Below are 4,140 nucleotides of genomic sequence, written 5' to 3' on the forward strand. Positions count from 1 at the left end.
CTACACTTGCACTCCATCACATGGCAGAAAAGAGGGGCGGTTTCTTATCTCCATCAGCACATCATAAATGGAAACCCTAGCTACCCTCCTGTGTATAGACATCACTCGACGATAGGCGTGAGATATGCGAATTGCTTTTGGATCTCATGCGTGTGTGAATGTTGGTGAGAAGGCTGACTTACCAACATTTACTTCTGGAGGTGCGACGATCTAAAAACTAACTAGCATGCTTACACAGTTGTGAATCCAAGTTTTTGGTGCTTGCAGTTGCAGGTCACATGTTTGTTTGCTCGTTGTGCATATATGCTCAGAAATGGCACTGTTAGCATTTCAATTCGAACAGGATTGTTTATAAAAACAACATTTCCAACGTGAACAGTTGTTTTTGCACGAACATGAATACATTCAGGTTATGCACAGGCATTAACTTTGGCATGCCTCCTACAATGGTAACTAGCTAGCCTTAAAAAGTGAAGATAGATACATAGGAATGGTTATAGTTGCCCCTTTTTCTTCTTCTCTATAGTGATTATTTAGGTAGCAAGGGATAGCGTAGGATTTGTACTACCTTGCCTTGTACTTCAAGAAGGCCATGTACTCGCTATATATACGCATACAATGCTCAAGCAATAATCAATCGATTCCACCAATATCCTCTCTATTCCCTTCTAACATGGTATCAGTCTAATCGATCCAAACCCTAGCCGCCGTCCGCCGCTTCTGCCCCGCGCGCAATCCCTAAGGCGGTCGGCCTACATGGCCGCCGCCGGAGGCCACGCCGCCCCGTACCTAGGATTCATCCGCCAGTCATGTTGACCGGTTGCCCTAGAGAGTCTTTTTCCGATCCTTTGATCCAGGTTTTTCTCTCTCTCATCGGTCGCTTTGATCGGCGTTTACTTTTTGGTTTTCCCATCTAAGATCGGTTTGCATCGCCCGCCGCCGCCGTCGAGCCTCGGCCTCTACTCCGACATCAGCATCGACTCTACACCGGCCACTTCGTCATCAACCGCGCAGCAAGGCTTGTGGAGCTTTGAATTGCAGCCAATGATCAGTACCTAGAAACAAAAATACAAAACTTGCCTCGGCCCCCAATGAAACTAGTAAAATTCTCAGTCTTACTAGCCTTGTTAGTTACAAGGATTAATGCAACTTGTGTTTGAATATATTGATTGCAACAAAAGAAACAAAAGTCCAGGTTATAAAAGAAATAAAAAGTACAATGATCGAGGTTGAAAGCAGTAAGGATGAATGTATTGGATCCATAGTTTTGCTAGCGGCATCTCTTCAAATAAAGGCAACATGGCATGGTGCACAAATTATAATTTCTTATTGAATAAATTGGATTTTTTATGAGTATGATTATACATGACATAATTGCACTTAGGCACCACGTCCAGACATCCATGGATAGTTAAGACAACAACATCTATAGAATGTACAAATGAAACAAGGGAGCTAGCAATCAATCATGCAGTCCTTCATTCTCTGCTTGAGCCTTGAGCGTGCGCTGTGGCCTGCTAGTTTTGTTTACAACTATAGTAAAATATAGTTTTTGCACAGCTACAATGAAGTATTGTGCTGATTTACAGAGTGCTCCATAGACCACCTGCCCACCCCGCAACTACACCACTCGGTGTTGGTATCTATAAGGAGTGAAGACAATATGAGGATAACTAGAATCAACGACATGTAAAGCGTTGGTCCGATCTTACGACCTTGATTGCGGAAATGATCATGCATATGATAGCGTTGATGCAAGACAATATAGAAGAACAATCCCTGCATGGATGAGTTCAACTATTCAAGGATGACCTGCCTACTGAACATATAATCGAAGAGTATAATCACATAAAAAGGTAATTAGTATTACCGATGCACTGGCACATCTAATGTACACCATGGTCCGAGTTTCCAATGCCTAACCTCCTACTATAGACAAACCGACGATCTACTTTTATTACTTTACTTTTTATGTTATTTACTTTCTAAGCTCGTTACTTTGTTTTAACCTCTGGTTACTTGTTTTTCAATACGAGACTAACCTTTTGCATATACCAAAACAATTCACACCAGACTTGTGGCCACTTGTGTGTGACAAAAACACCCATATTAACACTCTCATCCGCTCTTAATTTTGAAAAAATTCTACAAAAGTTGATTATTAACTGTCAGCTGGAACAAATCCCTAATGATTCAATCAGTTCATTTTACCAATTATCGATTGAAAAAAACTTTAAAGCTTGCACTTTCAAATTGTTCAAATCTTCATAGCGAAAGAAAATTATAATTTCAGTTAAAGGAGAACAAAAATCTTACTTTAGATTGGACTGGAATAGAAAACAAGTAGTGCTCGGCCCTTGCACCCTTTGCTAGTCGCATATGACCTGTCTGCCGCCGCCACCCACCAGCACAAGCGTCCTTCGCCGATCGCCTATCTGTCACCGTCAGCGGGTGCCTTATCGGCCTCATGCTGTTTGCTGATGGCGCTCGCTAGGCGCTAGGGTTCTAGAGGAGAGGGAGTTTGGGAACAAGGGACATCTTCTGGACTGGACTCGACCGGAGAACAAGCGTCGACTCACTAGCATACAACAGTACACGCACGAGCAGACTTAACCGAACAACTCAATCTATTGCTTGTATATGGACGAGACGCTGACTTGAGCCCGATTATATTTTTTATGGAGTAGTATATATTCCCTCCATTTTTTTTAGTCTGCATATAAAATTTGGTCAAAATCAAACTTTGTTAACTTTGACTAAGTTTATAAATTTTTTTATCAAGATTCACAATATGAAATCAATATAGTTAGATGCATCATGAAATTAATTTTCATACCATATAATTTTAATATTATAGATGTTGATGTTTTTTCTATAAAGTTGGTCAAACTTTACAAAATTTAACTTCGATCAAATCTTATATGCAGACTAAAAAGAAACGGAGCGAGTATTACACTAATGAGCTCAATTCGAGGGTGGTCCAACCCTAGAACTACGCCTCTGCGCAACCACTGTGGGAGGCCGGTCAATATGCCCTGCATGCATTGCAGCAGCTACTGTAGCTAGCTAGGGTTGGGTGATTCCTGGGTGACCGATCGATCATCGATGGGTGCAGTGGCAAGTGTCGCTATCACCCCGGCCACGGCCACCTCATGAGCCTGCCGATATCGGGCCTGGAGGTGGGGCCATGCGGCCAGAGGGCGGTTACGATCGAGCCCACACTACGGACGGACGCAGCGGTGGAGCTCAGAGAACGTTGCTGTCCGTGGAGCCTTGCCTTGTGAGGCCATGCAGACCGATCGTTGCCTTGCCTAGGTCGGCTAGCTAGCTGGGCAACCCGGCCGGCCTCTGCCCTCGCGCACTCTCATGTGTATTCATGGCACATCGTCGTCGATTTGCGCAGTGGATGCAGGGTGAGGAATTAGCTGTGTGCAGCCTTTGAACTTTGTGTGTGTGTGTGTGTGTGTGTGTGTGTGTGTGTGTGTGTGTGTGTGTGACCTGCGGCGTATCACAGGGGCTCGCGCGTGCATGTTGCAGCAGGGTGCATCATTGCATGCAGCGATGCTCAAAGTGGTATATATGCTGTATGACAGTGGATGCATGCACAGGTCACGCTCAGGCTGGGCATGATTAGACTTGATCCCGATTATTATCTGGGATGAGAATGTGACCTTCGTTCATTCGTACACGCGCGTGTTGAGAAACAGAAAGAATGCATGCATCTGCACAAACATTTCTTGTAATCAACCATGTCCTATACTCCTATCCCATGGCTTCAAACACTTGCATGCAGCCTTCTTAATACAGTGTATGCAGTACTGGTTTACATCGGCAAATATGGGAGTGGTTAGATCACAGTCGCCAAAATTTTTTTGGGTCCATCGATTTGGTTTACGTCGTTGGATGAAAAATGGACGGCCCGATATCTTTCTCCAACCTCCAGCCCAGATCTCGTGCGCATCTTCTTCAAACCGGCGGACATACCACCGGCCCAACTGCCTGCTGCCGCCTCCCGTGGCTGGCGGTGTTCCCGCGCCTGCCTCGCCGCCGCACCTTTCCCCAACCGCCACGCATGGCCGTGCTGGCGCCGTCCACGGCCACCACCCCCAACCGTCGCCCACTGTCGTGCTGGCGCCACCC

This window comes from Triticum dicoccoides, chromosome 6A (genome assembly GCF_002162155.2).
Source record: "Triticum dicoccoides isolate Atlit2015 ecotype Zavitan chromosome 6A, WEW_v2.0, whole genome shotgun sequence".
Lineage (NCBI taxonomy): Eukaryota > Viridiplantae > Streptophyta > Magnoliopsida > Poales > Poaceae > Triticum > Triticum dicoccoides.